Source organism: Pholis gunnellus, assembly GCF_910591455.1.
Source record: "Pholis gunnellus genome assembly, chromosome: 4".
Lineage (NCBI taxonomy): Eukaryota > Metazoa > Chordata > Actinopteri > Perciformes > Pholidae > Pholis > Pholis gunnellus.
Window position 1 is genome coordinate 13,011,563 of NC_136530.1, and position 24,672 is coordinate 13,036,234.

Consider the following 24,672-nt stretch of genomic DNA (forward strand, 5'->3'; position numbering starts at 1 on the left):
ATGATTAGAAACTCCAAATTTAGCATTTAAATCAGTTACAAAGTATTTAAAAATGATTAACCGCATTTTTTAAATACTAGTGGCTTGTATCGCTTTAATAAGGCTCTTTTTAAACTGGATCTTTGTGTTTTAAAGTTACTGCTGTTTTTACTGGAAGTAACTTCTGTTCCTTGCAAACATTCAGCATTTGGTATGCGATCCACAATCTAACCTTGTTCCAGCCCTCTTTGGAGCAGTCCATCCACCTTGGCAGTGGATGGGCTTGATTATGTTCAAGGCTGAGACATCCCGGGGGTAAAATTCTTCATCTCCTCCAGGAAATCTAGACAGCGTTTCCTTTGCTCTCAAGACACGTCGACCCAGACCGTCACAATCAATTGTGTCAGTCTGCATTGACACAAGCGTCTGTCACGAACCATTTACCTATACAAGGCAGGCCGCAATCCTATTGTATATGTCAGACTTCTGTATGTGGTAATGCTTATATGACTCAGGCCATATCCTCTGCATTATGTCTAATGCTCTTTTGGGTTACAGTGAGCAACTTAAATGTGTAAACACTGATGTAAAATGCTGGCTATGGTGCGTTTACAGTGTGGAATGTCAGCATGTCACATCTCCTGCTGTGTATCAGATTACATTGTTTTTCTATTCACTGTTAGTTTTTTTTTCTCTCACTCTGCACTGGGGCCACCTGGCCAGGTATCTGTAAACATCTGATATCTGATTTGATATTTCAAAATCAGATCTTTCACACACACACACACACACACACACAAACATTCACATCCCACCAAAGATCCCAAAGGTAAAGCGTCCTTGGGAGATCGAAGTTTCGTCGAGCTGTTCATCAGACATCTGCTAAACGCCTCATCATGAAAGCGTCGAGGTTTATTCCCTCGCGTTGCCGTGCCAAGAACAACTGGCAGGCGCAAAGAAACCTTCCACTCTGCCACCAAGGTTAGGTGAATGACAACGCTGAGTTACTGAGACAAAAGCAAAGGGAGGAGACAGTCATAGAGGGGGGAAGAAACAGGAGAGGTAGGCTACAGTCACGTCCATCTGTACATTCCTTTCCTTTTTCCTGGCCCTTTTCATTTCCATATTTTTTTGGAATACCTAGCTGCGTTTTCTGCCCCCGCATTTTTCTCTTAGGTTGTTTTTTTTCTGTTTATATTTTCTCTTTGTAACTTTCAAAGCACTCACTGTACTAAAACAATGCTCCTCTCCACACTCACAATTTTCTCTGCCGTACTTCCTTGAACCATCTCGTTCTCTCACCTCAGAAACAAAAAGGGGAGCTAATTCTGTCCCTGCATTATTAATCATCACACAACAAGGAGCAACTGGTGCTGAAAAAAAATCCAAATGAAGGTCAAACAGGAGTATTGGCCAGCCGAGAAACTTAACCCAGCAGCGCTCTATTTTCTCTGGAATTTGGGAGAGACACACAGGAAAGAGAATGCAAAGTATATGCAAAATACCGGGCAACGTAAACAACTCAATAACTCAATTGCCAAATGCTGTCTGACTTTTGTACAATGAGAGAAACGTTGGCATATCCAACAGCTGACATCAAGCATCAACATCATTCACATGCAACTCCCAAAATTGCTGCAGCAGCATTAAAATCAACAGCAAAACAAAGATATATATCATTACCATTAGAATGTGACGGTATCTAATTATTCAAACTGATTGCCTAGCAGAGCATACAGTGACAGAGGACAATCGACGTCATGTCCTATAGATTATCTATTTTTGTTTATGAGAGGGAAACACATTTGCAATCAGGGCAACTAGCTGGGCCCAATCCCAACCTCCACAGTCACGGACTCATGGACTTTGAGGCACGCTCCCGCAAAGTCCGAGAGGGTTTAGGGCTGTCCCACTGTCAAATTGTCGAGTGTTTGAGGGCTCTCTCGCAGACATTTTGAGCCCTTTATGAACCCTTTTCGTAAGTCAGTATTAGATGCAGACTTTGCCCAAGGAAATTACCCACAATTCATTGCAATGTGACGTTGAACACGGGGTAACCAGTGGAAGCGTGGAGACGTACAAAGAAAGAGGACGGCACATGTGTGTTCAGCCTGGAATATTACATTTACACGGATACATTAAGGGTTAAAGATGAAACATAAAAACTCACATGAAATAAGAAGATTTTTATATATTTATTCATGAAATATTTCATTTTCTCATTTAAGCTGTTTTGACAAAAACAAGTAAATAGATTATCTGAAATTACCTCTCATCTTGTGAGGAAAGAGCCTGGAAGACTTTCAAATCAGGGAGTAAAAAGTATAAAATAAATACCCACAATTGATTGACATTGTCATGGTAATGCGATTATGTGTGTGGTAATGTAATGCAGTAAAGTGCTGTCCCATTTGTCTCTCACACTCAACCATTAACAGGTGACGTCAGTAAGTCCCTGAGGGTTCAGGGTTTGAGGCTTTAGGGGGGACATTGGGATTGGGGCCTTCTTTTCTGATGTCTAATGGTCAGAGCAACAGTGACACTGAATGAATGATGATCTACGTAAAGACTGCCTGGAAAAGTATAAAATATGTATGTTGCCTTGCTATGCATATTCGAGAATGTTCAACATAAAAAGAGGGAGACGTTATCAAAGGGCATTATTAGGAAAGAGGGGAAAGTCAAAGAGTGAAGCACATGACATGTTTCTGAAAGAGACAGATTTCGAGGTTACAAAAGAGAGAGTACAAGTGACGTGGTGGCATATCTGGGTTAGTTATTCAGGGGGGAATTGTTAGAGATAGCAAAACCCATGAAATCTGGTTCTCACAAAAATGTTGAGGAAACTCCAATTAACTTTCCATATCTTTGTGTATTTTCCTTATTCTTTATTACACTCTAATGATAACACAAATACGACAATGCCATGCTTAGAGATGCTCTCCATACACAATATGGCAACTTTTTTTGGTCATTGGCATTTCACTTGAAGTAAATATTATATCTGCACTCATGCCACAACAACAATATGGTAAAATATCTTCAGAAGTGCAACACTTGTTGCTACAACTTCTTTTCTCTAGTTCAAAAGTGTTTGAACTGTAACTTTTGATCACCTCTAACATGACTGCCAGCAAAACTAAGTGAAGCAAAGTTTAAGTTTAAGCCATTAACATGTTGATTGCATAAATGAGCAATTCCAATTACTTTTCCAGACCCACACATGTTGTAATTCAGGGCAACTGTCTCCCTTAGAATTAACAATCCATTGTCAATGCAACACCTCTTTTGCCAGACAGTTGAAGGAATTAAATCGACTGCAAGGAAGGAGCCTTAAATACAACCTTGTGGACGATAGATACTGGTAGAGCTTAACCAATATTCTGTGATGGCTGCACATTTCCACCATCCATTTAATTTGCTCTCACAAGATCACCAATCATTTTGTCAACAACCGTTCATCCGATCGTCTTCACACTTGGAGGTTGTATTGCTGAGGGCCCAAGGGCGTAGACTGTGCGCTATTGTAATCGACGATGTTCATTGCCATTGCTATGCAGACGACACACACATTTATGTGCCATTTAAAAAATTGTCAAGTAGGCAATATTTATCAGGCAATTAAAATAAATTTGAAATAATTATCCTCGGCCCGCCAACGTTAAACTGCTTTTTGTAAAACATCTCTTGGCTCCCAGTCTACAAATGTTAAAGCTGCGGCCAGAAACCTGGGTATTATATTTGACAGTGACCTTTCAATTGAAAAGTAGGTCACAAGGGTTGTTCAATCATCTTTTTATCAGCTGAGGAGCATCTCAAAAAGCAGGTCTTTGACCTGATCTTAAGAAGGTCATTCATGCCTTTATTTAATCTTGGTTAGATTATTGTAATTCATTGTTCGGAGTTAAACCAAAAAAGCATCTCAAGCCTTCAACTGGCACAAAACACATCAGCTTTTAAGAAATACTAGAAGGCAAGATCATATCAGCCCTTTTTTGACTCCCTTCAATGGTTACCAGTATGTTTTAGAAGATTCTACGGATTACTTTTAAAGCACTACATGGTGCATCTTCCAGTTACATTGCTAAATTGTTTGTCCCTTAAAGTCTTGGTGTCGAGAATGGTCAGTGGTGCATAGCGAATAATTGCATAATGGATAAGAAATGATGAGCAATTCATCACAGCAGTGATCTCTGTTCAGAGAAATCTGGTCTCGCCAGTAATAGGGCTTTCATTTTATTTATCGCTTTTGTATACTTTGAATAAATGATTCACAGTCTGGCACCTGGAAATCATGTGACTAAAGTGCTGCCTTTTTGGACTGTGCACTGCAGCTTTAAGAAAGTGACTGTGCATCCACCATCTGTGGAATAAATACATTAGGAGCCACACTCAGAATCCAAAGTTGTATGGGCTGTGGGGTAAGCTGGGGATTCCCCAAGGGGTCTCTGGCCCGTCGATAGGCTGTAGCCTTTCTCTTGGAATCCAGGCCGAGAGACAAGCCATCCATCAGGCCTCAACTCACACTACATGAAGCGGAGGGAATAAAAAAGCCAGAATGATTAATGTGCCCTCTGTGTGGTCAGTCGCCTTCTCCAGCACTCACATATACACACAAGCAGAGGCTCAGATATACTCACACCAAAATGGCCATTTACGCAAAACCGACGCAGATGTTTGCACACGATCGGAAATATGAACAGGCAAACATTATCACTGCAAGGGTACAGCGGATAGTAGATACAAAAAATGCATGAGCTCAAGTCCTTTCTTGGCTAATGGAGGGATATTGACTAAATACAGAGACAGCTAGCTTTTATTAACAAACACCCCTGCTGAGCCAACAGACAGCCTCACAGCACGCTAAGCACACAGACTAAATACACTACATCTTCCATCACCATAGCTAACCATAAGTCATTACCAGGTGTTGAGCTCATTTGATTGTCTCAGAGACTGAGCTCACAGGAACATATTATGAAGGGCTTAATTTAAAACAAAAGCTTATTTGGAACATAATTGCTACGTGAAATTCAAGAGTATGTATTTTAGAAATAGGATTTACTATTGAGGGGCTGCACCGTGATGATTATGTTCTCCACAGACAAAAGCACATAATATCCCAAGGTAATTTATAAGGGAGCGAAATCTAAAAAAAGAAAGAACTAAGAAATCCGAAAAATCCAATCCTGTTATATCATGACAAAAATATTGTGATGCAGGATTTCGGCTACTGTGCAACACTTAGTTTAATGTTCAAACCTCTCCCACAATGCCTTCCCTTAAATACCTCAATTTTATATTTGATGGGGGTCCAGGCGCCTGTAAAATGAAAGCTTCCCTAATGGTCCTTTTCCAAGCTTTCTAGTCTGTACAAGTGAATGAATACAATTGGGATCTGTTCCATTGTGAAAGAACAGGTTAGTTTGACCATTAAAAGCTCCATACTCAAGAGGATTCATTTTTGTCTGGCCACAAAGGATGCCGGCGAGCTTATAAGCCGCACATTAATATGACCACAGATCAATGGGGCTGTGAGCCGTCTGAAGGTATTGTTGATGTATTGGCTGGACTCACACGGCTGCAGAGATGGAAATGGGTTCGGGTTGACTGGAAGACGTCTAATATATGCAAAACAGAAAGACGTCTTTTAGATTAAAGGTTCTAATAAAGTAATTCACTTGATTCAATTAAGTGATCATTGTTATTTTGACTCATGCTTTAATGAATTGTATAATCTTACGTAACTAAATCACATTTTTTATTAAAATGAAACTCAGGGGTAATACAATTCTTCATAGGTCTTATGCTAACAACATTTTTGCCCAGGAAGCCACTTGATAGATATCACTATATAATAATACACACTATATCTAATGTTGTTTGTGTTGTGTTTTGTATAGTGTGTACAGCAAATTACTTTTATTATTTTGTTTGTGTTGTAATTATTTTAAGGCAATTTCTTCTTGTGGGATTGGAGATCTGGACTGCACTGAATGACAATTATGCATAATTTAATGACTCAAGGTGCTGTTGAAACTCAGCACGCTATTAAACACAGTTCATTTAGAACCGCTACATTAAGTATTTGAAAACAATCATGACCTACAAAAATACAAAGTGAACTATGTATTAAATAATTAAACTACTTACTGGCGTGAGAATAAATATAATACATTATTTGTTAATATATGTATAAATTGTAAGACCAAGTGGAGGGAAATATGCTTTATTGGATTAGAAATAGAGTTAAAACAACCTTGAAACTCCACCAGAATCAATACAAATTAATATGATGACATTTCAAGACTCACCATATGATAAAAGAACCGGTTCAAACAGGATTTCTATTTGTGATTGATTCAGTAAACAGAAAAACTATTCATCACATTACAAAACCTATGAAAAAAACATTTTGTCGTGCATAAAGAAAAAGACTAGCTTAAGGCTAAATGCCAAATTTAATGATTTGCTGTTTGTTAAGCTTTGCTTTTCTATGTAAATCGCTTTCCAGAGATCACCTGTCAATCAAACAGTGCGAGTGCTACTTTGACATCTTTCACAGTGGATATTTATTTACAAGAAACTGTCGCAGATTGTTACTTGAAGCAAGCCAACGATTGGGGCATGTTTTGAACAGGCATTGAGTTTGACATATCAGAAAGGGTAATGGAAAAATATCCAGTGGTACCCAAGCTGGAGTGGTTTTTGGGACTGTTCTGTCTGTTACTCTGTCCCAGTCTGGGTGGGGCTCCGCTGGCCCCGGGCCCCGGACTATCAGTCAGGCTGATGTATAGGTCCACAGGGTACAAATGAAACCTGTCACAACAAGGGTAATGATGTCAGAGTCACTATAGCTCACCGCTGGAGGAGCAGAGGAAGGGAGACGAGGTGATAGGAGGATGTGGGGAAGAGAAGAAGGCTGAGAGAGAATGGAAAGAAGAGAGGAGGAGACAGAGTTGGGAGGAAGCAGGTGAGGGTGTGCGTGGGTGGGTGGGTGCAGGGGTATGGAAGGTGAGAGAGGGAGGAAAGAAAATAGAAAAAAGAGAGTATGTTATGAGGGAGAAGAGGAGGGAATAGAAGAATATGAGCATGAGCGGGGACAGTCTACAGAAAAAGGAGAAAGGCAAAAAGGTAGGCAGACTTAAAAGCTGAAGAGAAAGAATTGAACAAAGCAGGATTATGAGAGAGAGAGAGAGAGAGAGAGGTGAGGGTGGGTTGATGAATTGGAAGGAATGGAAGACTGAAAAGGAGATGTGGAAGAAGGGCGTGAGCAGGAAGTGAGGTATGGGAACAAGATAGAAAGAACAGAGAGGTGAGAGATATTGGAGGACAGTGGAGAAGGAGAGTGAAAGAAAGAAGGTGTGTAGAGATGGAAGAGAGGCAGCAGGGATTCAATTCAGATTTGGATTAGCAGAGATGGAGAAAAAAAGAGGCGTGGGAATACAACATCTAAAGTGTTTAACTTCTTTCTTGGCCTTGAGAACAATATTTAGACAAAATACTCTCAACTCAAGATTAAATTCAGTGTTTATAGCTTTTAGTTAGTCAAAAATAAATAAACATCGCCCAGAAACGCCTAATCCCCTACCAACTCATCATCCCACCCCTTCACTGGTCCACCGTCTCCACTGGAGAGTGGGACATAAAAGACATAATGTAACTACTTCCATACAAAATATTCCAACAAACCAACAATGGTAGAAGAGGCTAAATTCATCCTAGCAACTGAAACATATGTCCTCTCTCTCTCATACCTCTGTGTTGCCTCAACCTTTCCCTCTCTCTCTTTCATTCTCTCTCTGTCTTCATCCTCCATTATCATTGACATCATCCTTTCCGTTGCGCACTCTCCACCATCCCAACCCACCCTCATCACATACATACACACAGACGCTGCCTGCATCCTCTCTGCCTTCTTCTTTACGGCAATCTCTCTCCATCTCAAGATGTGGCCACTAATGGATTGAAAGTCGTGGGGAAGAGGCAACAGTCATTTAAAGATTAATGTCAGGCCTGGTATTCTGAAGGGCAGTCTGCCCAGCCTCTCTGTGTGTGCGTGTGTGTGTGTGTGTGTGTGTGTGTGTGTGTGTGTGTGTGTGCGCGCCCAGTAAAGGACATGCACATGTCATCTCTGCAAAGATGCCTTGTTCATTATCAGCCATTAGGCAAAGACTCAGAGAGGGTTAGCTGGCTGGCCCATACAAGCACATATCAAAGCTTGTCACTTTCTACTCTATACTCACTACTAGATAGCCATTAAAACCAAGGACTTTCATCAATTAACATACCTCACTTGCGCATAAGTATGAATATGTTCTTCACTGTCTTTGAAATATTCTTTACGAATATTGGCCCAAACCAGTGATGTAATCTTGAGCCTTAACGCTGCACTTTATATGTTTTGTATTATATTATCTAGCGGTAGGGCTGTATTGGTCCGTACACACTGTACATGGTTTGTAGACCGATGCACCGTTATCAACATTTATCACAACTATGTGTCATGCCAGTCGATCACACAATGACGAAAGCAAGTGAAATGCCGGAGCTGGAAGACCCGAAGAACCTGTTTCAAAATTCTGATCCCGAAAGAAATCATGAATACATTTTAATTTCTGTTTTGCTTATTGGTTCCAAAATAACTATTACATCGACGCTCTTTCTGGACTGGACTGAGTAGGTGTGCAACGAATCGTAAAACTCACCATTTCATACCACGGTTTTGAGTCACAGGTCGGATTGTTTCAGTAGCTGGTATACAAGGCTCCAGACGATTTTTTTTTTTTAACTACCGTCCGAAAAATGATTTTGATCGATATGATGCCAGAGTATGAACGTTTTTTTTTATATTTTTTTTCTCTGCGAAACAAGCATGTGACTTTTTTTCTACCCAGATACCCAAAGAACCGGAATCAAGAATCATTGAACCGGAACTGATAAGTAGAATCGGAATCAGAAGTGTTAAACCACAACCCAACCCCTAAGTATTCGTACAGTGTAATAACAGAAATGTTTGATCTGGTTATGAATTCATCTTCCGACCACCCAGCCAGGAAAAATAAACGCCACCTGAAGCGCAGTTGACCCCCTCAGGAGGAGAGCTGACATGGAAGCTAGGACCTGAGGCTATTCCACCGACCAGTCTTCTCCGAGCTGTCTGATGTCCAGTCGCAGGAAAATAAGATGAATAAATAAGACTTCAGGCTAACAGAGCAACGGGAGGTTGGAGACTGTTGTGCCCCCATCTTTACAGAGACCTGGCTCTACTCTGGCATCCCGGATCAAGCTGTATTTGACAGGCAGACCGCAGGACAGAGCCCAGGACTCTTTTTTATTAATAGTTTGTGATAATGGTACTTAGCATGCAACATCATTTTCATTAGATTGCTGTTATTATTATCATTATTATTATTTTTACTCTGCTTTTGTTGGATGAAACCATTTTTAACTTCCTGGTAACTGTATCTGAGATTACCTTTGCTCTGTGATGTGCAGCACTTTTCTTTGAAACAATAGCATTTAGGAATACAAACGTGCTGTAAAATGACTGCATTTACTTTGCATGAATTAATGAAATCTGAACGTGGTCTTTGATGTACGCCACTGTGATTATCCTACTATGTATATTTGAATTGGAATTTATTCTACTCTTCTTTTTACTTCTATGGGCTAAACATCTCTTGCATCTCTTTCTTTCTTGCAGTCAACGTTAAGTGAGAGTCTAAGCGTGAAGGGTGGTTGGAAGTCCTATAACTGGCACATCACATTTCATTATTAGAACAGCCAAAACATCCTTGAGCAAGACACCGGACCCCTGACTGCTAATGTGGAGTAAATCCTTCTGAATAATAACAGCTGAGACAACAAAACTCTGCTATGCTGCAAGGACATGTTACAGCTTTTTAGATGTAATATTCTATTATACGGGAGTGCTAAATAAAAAACATTTACTTCAAAAAACCTTCAATGAACATGCTGAACATAAGTTGAAAACACTAAGTTGAAATGATTATATAATAATATTAGAAATACATCTCTGCTGTCTGGTTTAACAGGAACAGAAGGGAGTGAAAAACCGCAAGAATTGATTTTCAAAGAATAATAAATTGACACATCAAATGCATCTTCTCTTGTATAAGCATCACACAAGTGTGCTTTGCAGAGTGGGTAAAGGATGCTTTGTTACGGTACAGAAAACCAATCCTTGATCTGACGTTGGAAAACGGTGTGTTTATGTGCATGTGAAGGGTTAGCTAACTGTCTAGCTAGATACCCAAGTACTTGTAGGAATCGACAAATTGGAGTTCTGATCCCTCCAGGGAGGAGATTTTGAGAGGGCAGTTTGTGGTAAGTGTGGGTTGAAAAAATATGCATTTTGTTTTGTTTGTGTTTAATATAAGGTGGTTGGAGAAGGCATGTTGGATATTATTGAAGCTGAGTGCCACACAGCATTCTTTCCTATCGATGGAACATATGTCATTTCACACTTTAAGTGTTGCACCCATGGCCGGTTCTAAAGCCAGACTGCATGGGGGTGAGAATACTGTAGGACTCCAGGTGGTGGGTGAGCTGTTTGTTGATCAGTTTCTGAAAGACTTTGGACAGGAAAGACAAGATGGAAATAGGTCTGTTATAGTTCAGGTCTACGATATCCCCCCCCCCTCCCCCCTGAATAGATGGGTGACAGCCGCCGATTTCCAGTCCTGGGGGGATACACAGGTCTGCCAGGAGAGGTTGGACAGACAAGTGATGGGGGCTGCAATAACATGAGCTGCTAACCTCAAGAAGAAAGGGTCTCTAGAGTATATCCAATCCAGCTGAAATATGAGGATCCAGTTTGAGCAGCTCCATGAGCACCTCAATCTCTTGTACTGGCTGGAAGGAGAAGTGGAGGTTACTTGGAGGGAGGGGATCAATGCTTGGCGCTGACAGAGAGACGTGCTGCCGTGCTGCCTTCTTGGAAGTGACATGTGTGGTGGACGAAGTGTCTTGAATGTTGCAGTGAAAGGAAAGATCATTTGCGAAGCTATTGTCCCACAGTGTCTTTAGACAAATCAATAGCAGAGGAGCTTATTTATTATTCTCTCAAGCAACTGATCATTCCTATTCTTCCTGCAGTTGAAATGGAGGATGGACTTGCAAATATATTTTCTAATATTGACCAGTGAGGTAATCTGAGGGGCAGCCACTGAAAAAAACACACACACAGCAGAAATGTTTAGAGCAATAAATACGACACACACAGACCTCACATACACCAACATAAAATATAACACATGCACATGCTCGCACACAAACACAGAAATCTGTACTGCATTTCAGAATCTAAAGGACAAAGACACACACAATTGCCCTTCAAATACACACGCTCAACCCTGTGTCAAACAGTGGCTTTTATGTTACTGAGCAACTGCCCCATGAAATATCTGTGCACGTCCCTGCTGCAGAGAAAGACACTTTGAACATCTGTGGTGTGTGCTCCTGTGAAGCCAGTGAAAGCAGCAGCTAAATATTTAATGAGCCTGTCTGATGGTCATAATTGCTTTTAAGAACAATAGATGAAAACAAAGGGCGCCAGTGAAAAACTGCACAGAGGTTAAAGTCACTTCTCAGAGTGACAGAACGGGGTGGTTAGAGGGAGGGGAGGGGAGGGGAGGAAGGGAGTGAAGGTTGAAAAAAAGGGAGAAGCACTCAAAAAATAGCCTACACGATAGGTGACTATCAATGTTAAGTGGGACTGCGTTTGTACAAAGGGTTCCATGACAGGCTGTGCACTTAAGAGCTATTTTTGGAAGATGACATATAGAAAGAAACATACAGACTGAACAGCAGTGTAATGAGGCAAAGTGGGGATTCATAAAATATTGACATGTCATTTTTTGCAATATAGGAAGACAAGGACTCATATAAAGATTATTAGCCAATCAAATATACTGTTCTTGTTTTTGTATTAACATCACCAGCAGCAGATGTTGTGTACTAGTATAAAGTGTCTGTTCAATGCAGAAAACCATATTTTGCTCTTATCCACAGTGGTTTCTATCCATTAGGCCATAGAGTTGTCTGGTATCATTGTGCACAAATTAGTCTAAACTCTATTTGGTATGTGGCACTCAACATTGGCAAAAAAAACAAAAACATTTGGAAAACTGTGTCACACTTGGCTGAAGTGATCTACAGACCCGGTTGTTAACGGGTCCATTAATAACCAAAGTACATTTTCCATTTATCTGTCTCCTGTCAGTCCTGCCTCCTATCACAGGGGGAAGTGTGCCTGCAGTCATGTTTGAGATTCACCTGCTCATGACCGCAGTGGAGAGGATAAGAACACACAGTTTTGAGGTAGAGAGCTATCTTAACAGACGTATGTGAAATTGTATTACTTTCATTTTCAGGGCTGAAGGGCCCGAACATAGGAAGCACATACCGAAGTGTCAGTCAAAGAAAACCTCTCCTTGCACGGCAGAGCAGAAGATGAGGGGGGGGGGAGAGCTTTCCAGAGTCAAGTTTGCCTCTGTGATGTCAGATGGATGTTCGGATAGCTCAGTAATGGAGGGTACCAGAGCTGGACAGGTTGATCTGCTGGTTCGTAGGCATTCACAAAGCCAGACGGCACCGGTAGTGCTGAGGCAGTGTGCTGTGGTATGATCAACTGTAAGTTATCTATTAAACATTACGTATTTAATTATTAAACACTATGTATATAGACTTGTGCATAATTGAAAATATTTTTGTTGAGCTTGCATTAATGTTGGCGCGATTTCCAAAACCATTATAGAGCATTATACATCTTTGCTAAGGATAATTATGTGATTATCAATTATGTAAAATACGATGTGCAAATTATTTAAAGATGTCAGGCACAGATACCTTCAATAGGCTATACAACTCAATCAAGTTGCTGCATTTTCAAAAGAGTAAATTCTACCTATTCTACCTACAAACCCTAAGAAAGCATCTATTATGACACATTATCAGTCGTACCTCATGTTCAAAATATTCATAACCTCATGTTAAAAATGTACAAATCATCTGATCACCATGATCATCAGCTAACGATTCATTAACATTCATTGCAAATGTAATAGTTATTGTACATGTAAATTATTCAGTGTGGAGATAACTTCGTTTTCGCGGAGAAGTTTTTAAAATAACTTTCCCTGTTTTGTTTTCCAAACTGAATCTATATTGTTCAGTTGAGATCTTCATTTCTTAATTTACGAAGCAAACGTATACAACTTTTGAAGTCAGAGCCGAGGAGAGAGGGGGAGACAAGTCGGGAGACGAGTGAGACAACAGGGAGATGTAAATAACTCGACATGGAGGGAAGACAGAAACAACACAGGCAATCAGTGGGGAGTGGAATGATTTTTGAGCTGAATGAGTGGCAGAGAGAGAGAGAGAGAGAGAGAGAGAGAGAAAAGAGGCAGAGAGAAACAGAAGCGCAGAGACAATAACGGAGAGCTCAAGAGGCAGAGACACAGAGAAGAGGAATGATGGACAGGGAACAGGAGGGGGAAAAATGAACTCAATTGACATGAAACAAGAGCAGACCGCCAGATAACCAGGGAGCTTTTATTCTCTGTGTCAATTAAAACAGCACTTTACAAAAGGTATACAGGAGGGAGAGGAAAAGGCTGGAGGATGTAGTGGAGCTGAGGTGGCGGAGAGGTCGGCAATTCAGCTCAGCCTGTCCTTCTGCTGTCCATCTTTCGGAGTGTTAAAGAGCTCAAAGCTTGGCCGCTGGTACTGCACTGAACGGCTTTTATTTTCAAACACTAAAGACTGAATGCAGTGACCTAGCCTCCCCCGCTAACTCACTGACCGTAAACGTAGGAAGGAGAAAAAAGAAGATGACATGAGAAGAATACATGCCTTCCATCACTGGGAAGATGAATCAAACTGATGAACGGGACAGCTTTGAGAAATCGGCAGTCCCATTTGGGGTTTGTCAAAGGTCTGACTGATTTATTTGGCGCAAAGAGGTGTTTCCATTCCAGACAAGCAGGGCAAGCTAGGGGCGATTGGAAGGAGATTCTGTGCGCATTTTGTGCTTTTCTGACTCCAGGGCTCAGCACTGTATAAAAAGAAAGGGATGGATGGGGGGGGGGGGGGGGAAGAAAGGGGGGAAGGGGGGGGGGGGGGGAAAGTAAGGGGGTCAGGGGGGCAAAAAGTGGGAGAAAGCAGGGAACAGATGGAGAATAAGAAGCAGATAGGTTCACCTCTCATTAGCTCGCCTGCCACACACGCTATGCCACAAAGCAATGCACCTCCCAAGGACATGAATTAAACAGAGAGCCGACTTCCTCAGAGGAAAGCTGCCCAGCCAGCACTTAGCCAGGCCTCATAAACAACCAGCTCGCGTTTGTCACTTCTTCTTCACCCAACAAAGTGACAGCAGAAATAAATTACCTTTAAGTAGGCCTCGCTGCACCTCTACCTCAGCATCCTGTAGCTCACGGCAACAAACTGATGGACAACAAAAAGGTAAAAATCAGGCAGCAGACTGTGGCCTTAAGTTAGCTGTTACAATGGCAGCAAGCATTCCCCCCTTCCTATATCCAGCCTATCCTGCAGCATTGCTCCGTTTAAATAGAGGTATGGGGGCATTAGGGCGGAATGCAAAGTGTACAGCAGTGGGATTCATTTGATTTCTTACATGAACAAAACAAACAAGCAGTGTCTTAACAAAAAACATGTGACCATAAAATGATTAAGACATCTAAGAGCAAAGAGGAAAGCCACAAGGTAAAACCCATGGAGTGAGGCATATAAAGAGAATACTTTGGCTAGGTGTTGTACTTCTTGGCAAAATGTTTTCAAGCTACAACCAAAATCAGATACAAAGAACTGGAAAACTGGCAAGGAGAAGTCTAAAGTCAGCTGGAGTGAAGTAACATCCTGCATTACTGAGAGTTCAACGGCACAATGAAAATGGCCCTGTGCTGTGTAAAAAAAAGAAAAAGTGTCATGCGGGATGTTTCTGGGAATTGAGCGGAACAACTTAACGGAACAAGCAACAAATTGTTCTCACCCTTCCAGGAACTAGAGCGTTCCTTGTGATGACAGTTAGAGAGAAGAAGATGATTTTTCCAAACACTTCTTCTCGGGATTAGAGTCAGAGTTCAGACTGGGTGTCGTGGGAGAGGGGAGGGAACGCTACGTTCCCAGCCCGGCATCTGTGAAAGGCTCCTAATGAAAGGTAAAGGTCTGACACGAGCCAGGGTGGGCTTATGAAAGGAGATATATCTGCTTACCTCCCACCCGCTATCCCCTCACTTTCTCCAAACCCCTGAGCTCCAAAAGCTCTCCATCACCCCTTCTGCTCCTCCCCCTCATCATTATGCATCTACTCCTCCACAGCTGTGATACACTCTACTTCCCCCCCACCTCATATCCTTTGAACTTCCCTCAAAAAAAAGAGAGAGAGAGAAAGAGAGAAAAGAAAACAGGCAGGCTACTCAAATTCCTAACATGCCAGTAATGCCACAGTTTAAAAAGCAACATCCACATGTCTATCATCAATCATCCTGCACACTGCTGGACAGGAATCCCAAAACACAGTGCACCTGGATGCATCAGCAACAGGGCCCCCCCCCATACACCGATTTGTGTGTGGCCCCATTCGCTAAGCACTGGCACCTTAGTTAATGAACTGTCTCGTTGGTGTGAAACAACACAAAAATAGGAGAACGAGGAAGGTTTGTCTCTTCCTCTCTTGTAGCCCCCTCTCCGATTCTCCATAGCAATCAACCCTGTTAGTGTTAGGAGTTTGTTTGGGGGTCCTGCCATTAGAGGCAGCTATTGAGCTAGCCTCTGGAGAAAACACAGGTTTGTTAATCAAGCGAAGGCAAAACAATTACTAGAATCCCATAATCTATGGCTGTGGACCAACAATAAATCCATGGTGGCTGCTTCAGAGAACGACAAGTGGTGGAAAATGGGGTCCTACTAATTAAACAGAAACCTGCTGGTATGCTATCGTTGGCTATTAGCTACCCCGCTACACCGTTTAGCCCATCTGATTAGGCTGTGTTTGACTCAGCCAATGTTATATCCTTTGCGAAGTCCTCTTCCTAACTGCATGCTTGCTAAAGTACTGTTAGACTTGGCCCCATTGCTTTGAGGCTGCTTTTCCTTTTGCTCTTTGTGTGAAATCAATGTGTGGGTCTGCCAGAGAGTTTGTGTTGCATATGCATATGGCACATGATTATGAATCTAAATATCACTCAAATCAAATTCCCGCAGTCTTATTGTAAGGTAGATAAAAGATAAATGCAGAGGGACCTCTAAAATGACTACCACTACAGTACTAATGCAAATTATACTAAATGAATAAAAGAGGTACTTGTACAATGGCTGTTACTGCATGAGGTAGAAAAGCACATGTCCAAATTATGGATATTTGACTAAAATGTCCTCTTATGTTGCAGCAAAAGCTTTAGAGAGGTCACAAGGGTTAGAGCCCTTGTGAATAAGGGTATACCCTCTTTAAATGTGCCAGACGTAATTAGTGAACCCTACAAAAGGAAATTTCAATTCCACTGAATCAAAAATCCTCTTCAGCAGCAAGCAATGGGTGAAAAACTAATAGGGTGCTGGGAAATACAGCAATGGGAGGAGAGCTTGATAATGGATGCTGGGGGAATCTGCTAATAGCAGACTAGGGACCAGGCAAACAGAGGGAAGTTTATGATACGTAGCTCTGAGCATACAGCGTCAGTATGCTGCAAAAAAACAATAAAAAAAACATTCAGCCTTCAAACTATGAAAGGAATTTGCCAATGGGATGAATCATCTTGTCCAAATCATCTTGTGTATTGTGTCATCTTGAAACAGGTGGAACGACTTGCTTTACAAGCACTGTTGCTCATTCTCCAGAAAAGAAAACTCTCTGACCACAATAGAAGAATTTCTTTGATTTTTGTCCAACAAAATATAACGCTGCACACAAGACAGACTCTAATTTTTGTGTGTGTTTTTTTTAAGTGTAGCATTAAAAGGTGGGTGTAGCCGAAATAATGATCGACTATGACAGTGAAGCTGACATGTCTCCACTTAGCACAATAGCAACCATAACTCCGACGTGATCAATAGCTGTTCATCACTTGCTTTAAAAAGGTCCCATTCTCCACCCACTTCCTATCTATTCCTGCCTCAATTCCAATCATCTCTTCCTCTTTGTCTCATCTATAATTCCACCTTGTTTCCTGTCATGCTTCCTGACCTCTTCTAGCTAATCAGTCCTTCCCTTCCTCCCTTTCCTCCTTCACCTACCTTTTCCTCTGTTCCTACACTCTTTTCCTTAGATCCCTTATAGTGTGTCTCTTTTTTCTTTCATTTCTCTTATTTCCTCCAACTTTCCCTCTCGATTTCATCCAATCATTCCTCTTCTTCTCTCCCTCATCCATATCTTATTGTTTTTTTTTCTTCATCCTGATATCTCTACATGACCACACAGCCCGTCTTTGCATTCTTTCATTAATTCCTCCTTCTGATCTGGGTTTGTTTCAGCTCTTCCTAAACTTGTCAGTCATCCCTTTTCATCATAACTCTCAATTCCCATTATTGCATCCATCTCCACAGCACTGCATGTACATCCCATGTTTCCCATCCCCCCTCTCCTCACTTTCCTCTCTCCCTCTCTTTTTTCCCTTTTGTATCTGTCCCCTCTACCACTTTGTTCTCAACTACCTCTCCCCTGCATCCCTCAGTGTAATTCACCTGCCTTCCATTTCCTCCTTACCCCACCTCTCCTTCCCTTCCTCTGTCCCACCTCACACCTCTCTCCAACCAGTCCTCTCCTTCCATCTGCCATGTCTCCTTTTCCACCCTCTGTGTCTCCCTTGTTCACAGGTTTCCCAGGGCACATTGTTGCATCCCAACGGAAGCTTGCGCAGCATTCTGCCATAAATAATTGAAGAGGCCCCACATGGCCAGGCACGCTCAGTCTAAATGGATTATTCTGGGAGAGATCAATGCTGGCCTGTGAGGGTTTTATTAGGGCCTGCAGATGAAACGTACAAGGCCACCGCCAATGCTCTTCTCTCTCTGTCTTAATTCTGTCCTGCTCTAGCGTGACATTCTCCACACCCCTTCCTTCTCGCCGTCTGCACTATCCACCCACTCCCGGTGAAGACCCCGTCATGCCACAAGAGGACCATGGCCGACGGTACAGTTACAGTACGGTTCTGAATTAAACATAACGGACCATCCCAGGGAGTGTATGAATCATTCATTCTTTATGATGCCTTTGACTATGATGCAGGCTAGTAGTAAACGGGCCAGACAGCATTTTGTTATTCCAGCCATTGTCGAGATGCATCATCCGCTCAGACCCCCACCGTCAGCAGCCACTCACCAGTATGGGGAATGGCGGGAAACATCCGGCAATTCCCGCTGGAGTTGTCATGGGCAAAAAAAAAAGAGTGGGAGGTGAAACACTACCGCGACCTTCAGGAGTAACGACCCTCGGGGGCGTGTGGTGGCTGCAGTGGTGAATAACCCTCTGTAAGCTTCTCTCCCTGCGGAGATTTACATCTATCTCATTCGGAGAGAGGTTTCTTAATTGTCTGCTTTCCTGCCAAGCTGGCAAACACGGACAGCTTGTTAGTTATTCAGACCTACTGGCTCCAAGTAGTTATAAAGAGAAGGGTGTGGTGCTATTCCAAAATGTAAAGGCACTTCAACAAAAATTCTACCTCATGCATAACCTGTATCATCATAATGAGTCATCATTTGCAATGCTACAGCAACACATTTTTAATTTATGTTGAGCTCCAAAGCATGCAGTAACACACAGAGTCGCAAGATCAACTAGTTACCAAGCCATTCACTGTAGTTACAGAGAATGGGAATATTTGGGAATGGGAATATTTTCTTCAGTATTTCTTTGTGCAGCAACAATGCATACGGCTGCAGTAGCCGAAACACAATGTTTGGATGCCCAATACCAGTTCAAGGCGGTTAACGTTAACGTTACACACTGACGAATATCTTCAGAGACCAGAGGTTTTCAAACTGTGAGTAGCGGGTTTGGGGTAGTCATATGCTGTATGAGGCACGGAGGCTTAGTTAACGTTTCACTTCATGCAATATCTTGTGCAGCAACGTAACTTTAGCTGCTAAAATAGCCCGTAATGCCCAAATTGTGCAATTTGCATCAAAATTCATACTTAAATCTAGTCACACATACACGATACAGATATTTTTAGAGAAAGCGTGACTTACATTATCCGAGGACCATTACATCCGAGGTTCATTGCGAATAAATGTCCATAAATCCACACAAAAAGACTTTCTTTGTAATTCCAGATCTTCCATGGAAATCACTGTTTTTAAGTTGTATTCAGTCATCAAAGTAATTTAGCTATCCTTGCCTGTACATCCATGGGTGAACTGCAAACCGGAACAGCTTATACAAAAATACGTTTAATGGTGCCAATTTGCCAAATTATAAACAAAAAAAAGTTGTCGCCCACAGCTAATGACTCTTGACCCTAACTCCACAGCAACATTGTACTCCCTGTGTTCATCTCCCAAAGCATTATTAGTAATACCAAAACTACTGATTATTCAAAATATTTAAGAAAGAAAAGTAATAGATGTGACAAAGTCCATTCATAATAAAGTTATATTAACAATTCATGTTATATTTTGTAAATAGACCAGAGGGTTGTTTTTGGGTGCAGTTGTCGCAATTTTGTCTGAGGGGTGCCTGCAAAGTCAGACTTGGAAAACCCCTGTTCTAAGCATTAAAAAAACACAAGCGACACATTCTTTAAGAAATATATATTTCAGTTTATATTTACCACACAATTTACCATTGGTATCAAGTGAAATCATTTTTTTTTTCTGCTTCCATATTTTCTTTCACATGAAAAATGTATTATATAAGAAATGGACATATTGCACAAATTACAGTTTTCCCCATAGTTGACCCTTTTGACTGATATGCCCCCTATATTTTCAGGTTGTCTAAACACACATTACAAATGCAATTATCCTTGAGAAAAGAGCCTTTGTACTCTTAACATGCTGCTTTAACCTGAACTAAGACTTTCTCAGTGATTATAATGTGTGCCTCGCACCAGTTCAATTTAACTCTGACAAGGTTACATTTTTCCTACAATATATACACTTTTGTGATTACTGTGAAAACAACCCACTGAAACCTTCCACACAGAAAATAAAGGTGTACTTCTTCCTGCCACTTTCATCCTTTCGAATTGTTTTGATTGGGATTGTGGCTGGCAGACGTGAATAGACATTTCTTTATGGAATATTGCTTTAAAATGAAGCTTAAGTTGGTTGACAGGGAGAGAGGGGTCCGATCCCTCACAAGTGAGTGGTCTTCCTCTCCTTCCAGGGAATGGAAGAGAAATCTTGCTTTGCTCTGAGATCGCCCATCCCGCTTTTCCCTTTCCGACATGTTGGACGTGTAGCAGGGAAATTTGTACACATCAAAGCCATTAAAGTGTCAAGTTCCACGGTGCGCTTAAACCAGGTCAGAATGTTCATAAAAAAAACTTGTGAATAGTGCATTTTTGCCCTCATTCTGGCAGTCAAGACTTCCTCTAAAGAGCTTATATCTTAGCCATTTGAAGTGACAAAGCAGTGTTCAAAAGATGCAAGGACAGTTTCTTTCTCTGCTGTTAGAATATTCCAGCACTCATTTGCATATGGATTTGCGATCCATATGCTTCCTGACAAGATGTACTGTACAATATGGCACTGTTGGACAGAAGGCTGAGTACAAAAAGGCTTTGTCACATTATACAACCCCTACTTTGCTTTTCATTTTTAATCATTTTAACGCACTCTAAATGAACTCTGTGGTGGCAACCACTGGAGTTTTGGTTATAGATGTCAATCTTATACTTGTTTTATTTACCCTGACTGTTGATATGCTTGAATAACAAATGACTTTAGTGGAGGTGAGGATGGGATGAAATGGCATACTCTGAAATTAACATTTTGTTACTTTGAATTTCAAATTCTGCCAAAGGCGGGGGGGCAAAAACATGAGAGAAAAAAAAATAGCCCGCTGTTTGTCTGGAGGTGACAACTAACAAGCACTATCCGGGTAATTAGACTGCCGCAGTGCACATGGGCGAAGCTCACCATAAAGTTTGCTTATGATTAAAGATGTTCTTCTCTCCCTCTTTTCTGCCTCTTGCTTTACATGTTTGGGCTCCCTTAAACAGCTCTGCCAGCTATCCGCATCTGCTTCCATTTCCACTGCATTAATGACACGGCCACACACTTGGGCTTGGTAGCCTGTAATGAGACTGCGGAATGTGACTTAATGCTCATCTTTTAAATATAAAAAAGTATATGTGTGTGAGCAGGTTCATGTCTCTCACTATTTGCATTTGCGATGTGTGTCGAGCCTTTCTCACATGCCTGAATCTTTACTGCCCGGCTGGTGACAGGTGAGCATGATTGAAGTGCATTTCTGCAGGAGAAAACAACGGATGCTTGGGCATGCCATCCAATCACCCATCTCATACATACAGAGAGGCTGGTTGATTGATGTCAAGTTAGGAGGTGGACACAGTGAAAAGCTAACCTGCCGCCTCTACCAAGAGCCACCTCACTAAAAGGTGACGCTGTGCACTCTAAAAATGAATAGGCTTCACAATGAGAGTTTAGTCATTTAAATCTTTCGTAATTTTTTTGAGACCTAGTGCAGTGTCATATGTATGAAAATCAATGATAGGAAAAAGGGGAGAGAGAAAAAAACAGGGTATCTTCAAGGTAGGGTTTCTTTGATTAGCTATTTCATCAAAGTTAACTTAAGCTGTCCTGTACAACGAACCTCCTTATTATCAGGGGGAGGACTGTAGCATACAGACACATTCGTGCTGAATTGGGGATACGAATTATAATCTAAACTGAAATAATAACATCTTACAAATAGCCTAAAATATCACGGAGGCTGTCATGCAGAAACACATTTGACATCACAAAGACAAGCAGAAAGCGAATGCAAATGTGTGTCTTTGTGTGTTACACCAACTCATGCATTACATCATTTCTTTAATCACTGTGGTTCAGCTCCACATATGTTAATGTCTTCCTTGCATGAGGAAAAACTTTACTGTTATTCAAAAAAGAAAATGTGCATGAAATATGGAAAGGGAAAAACTCAAGAAGCATATGATTGGTTGCCAGAATAAATCTGTGGTGGCATATGTCTGAATATGATTTAGAAAGGACTGTGGACGATTTCCAGAGAGGTTGGGTGCAAGCGAGTGTTGTGTGCTCCCTCTCATACAAATCCAAAGGCGGATGTTACCTGCCTTGCTCTGATGCTCCTGGGCATTCTGCTGTATGTGTGTGTTTATGTGTGTGTTTTATGTGTTTGTGTGTGTGTGTGTGTGTGTGTGTCTGTGTGTCGGGGGGTGGGGGAGTGGCTCCAAATTTCTCATGTGACAGAGCATAACAGGGAATTGTAATACACAGCAACATCATAAATTTGATTACATTACATTGCACTGCAAGCCTCTAAGCCATTTCCAGGCACCATAAAAAAGCTATAACTAAGTTACCACGGGTACAAAGAAAAATGAATAAAGCCATTTTCTTTTAACAACCCGGGCGCTGGCGAGATATTGTTCTCTCCTTTGGCTTTTATGAGCTTTGCAGAACGCAGGATGCGCTCGTTGCGATCGAAACAGGAGACGGAACAAGATGGAAAATGCACAACTTCTGGAAAAAATAGACAAGATTGTTCAGTAGCAAACGTTTCAACACGTATACCTCCAAATGAAAATGAGCTCATATTCGGAATCTTCTCTAATGCTTTAATATACGTCCGGATGATGTGAAATGCAAAACAATAGAGAGAAATAATGGTAACACATAGGGCTCTTCTACATTTTCTAAATATGTATCATTATGTTGTAAAATGCAGCCTTATCAATTATGTGGCAGCAGATCGTGTGCGTAATTTCGAGGAACCGTCATGAAAAGGGGATCAAACAATGAAGACAACAAAAGCAGAACTCTTTTAAAACGATGACCAATTTGAAAGTTTGAAACTGAGATATTCTTGACTATTTATAATCCTCATTCAACATAAAGCAACATCAAATATTTTACAAATACAACAGGGTCTTCATTGAAGTCGGAGTGTCCAGCATTCAACAAGGGCATCACCAGCACTTAGAAAAAGTCAGTGTCATAGCCGTGCTGACTCCACCTCGGTGGCTGTGGAAAGCCCGGGTTGCGCACATCGAATTATGCCCAACTCCTTTACACGCCATTGAAAAGAAAACGTGATGCGCAAACACGGTCCAGTGGTGTAGACCGACACTACAGTAGTCTCAAAAGTCCAACATGTAGGCTATACCTTGGTTTTGACATCGCGTCAATAAAATAGAGGCAGGGAGGGAGAGAGAGGGAGAGAGATGAAATATCAAAAATTGCATTTCCGATTGATGCCTGTAAGACCTGAATGTCTCATGATCTGCTGGCATGTTCATATCACTGGATTCTAATGCAAAGCTTCTAGCGGTTGACTTGGCTAATGAAGCACCCCCCTGTGGAGATGCACTTGTTAGATGGAGCACCCCCCCCCCCCCCCCCCCCCCCCCCCTCCAACCCCTGCACACACACACACACACACACACACACACACACACACACACACACACACGCGCGCGCGCGCGCACACACAGACACACACCTCCGCCCGAAAAAAAAGGATGATTCACAAATATGCGTTATGCTCCAGAGCCATAAAGCGCATACAAGTGTAGGATAGATTCTTGAGAATATTCGTTGTTGTGTCTGCTGAACCATCCGTGTTTTCTTTTTATTTGGGAGATTGAAATTATAATGAACTCTCAGTGGTGGAATGAAAGGGAATCCGTGCTTGTTACGACCGTCGTTCAGAATGATGGATATTACTCAAGCGGCAGATATTCTCTGCTCTCCAGCAGCAGCAGCTTTGCGGTGGCAGAGTCGGGTCTCCCGCTGAGTCCGGGACTATCGAGCATCCCTCCCCTCCGCAACGCTCCGCACCAGCTCATACGAGCCTCTTTGCAGTATTCTGAAATGATGCTCCTCTTTGGGCACTTGCGTCTCTGCGCGGGTGTTAAGACGGCAGAAGGACGCACAGCTCGCGCGCTCCAAATAGCCTACCCCGCATGCCTATTTTTTTGGTTCCAGCGTTTAGAAAATGACAAAGCCGTGATTCAAATTCCCAGCTCTTGTATAAAAAACAAACCCGGCAGACAAAAGTAGCTGGGCTGAGTCAGGGTAAAAAGAGAGACAGGGAAGTATGCCTACCTTTTTGTCAGCCTCGGAGTTCTTCTTTCTTTCTTCTCAGCTTATAAACCCTCACATCTTCCTTATTAAAACAAGCAATAATCCCCGGGTTTGTATTGAATGTGTGCTTTCCTGCGGCAGGTCCAGTGAGGAGCACTTCACGGGTTCCTCTTTCGGGTTAAATAAATGTTTTTAATATCCACCCCAAGAGCGCAGTTCGCTCAGGACGCGTCTGGGTACGGCAGGAGGAGTCGCTCCCTCAGCAGCAGCCGCCGTGCGCACTTGGAGAAACCAGAGCTCTGTACGCGCAGGGAAGCTGAGGGAATGATGTCATGCGTCCAGCCCTCCCTCTCCAGCCTCCCCTCAACTCACGGCTCTCTCCATCTTCTCTCCCCTCTCTTCTCACTTCCCCCC

At 41.9% G+C, this 24,672-nt stretch overlaps 1 protein-coding gene across 1 annotated transcript in view; it reads right to left on the reverse strand.

Moving 5' to 3' along the window:
* The window catches only part of ptprsa (protein tyrosine phosphatase receptor type Sa), a 219,463-nt gene extending 195,093 nt beyond the window's left edge, over positions 1-24,370 (reverse strand). The window contains exon 1 of the mRNA XM_079158092.1: positions 24,280-24,370. The gene's annotated coding sequence lies outside the window, so the exon portion shown is untranslated. The remainder of the gene's footprint in view (positions 1-24,279) is intronic.
* Between the last annotated feature and the right edge of the window lie 302 nt (positions 24,371-24,672).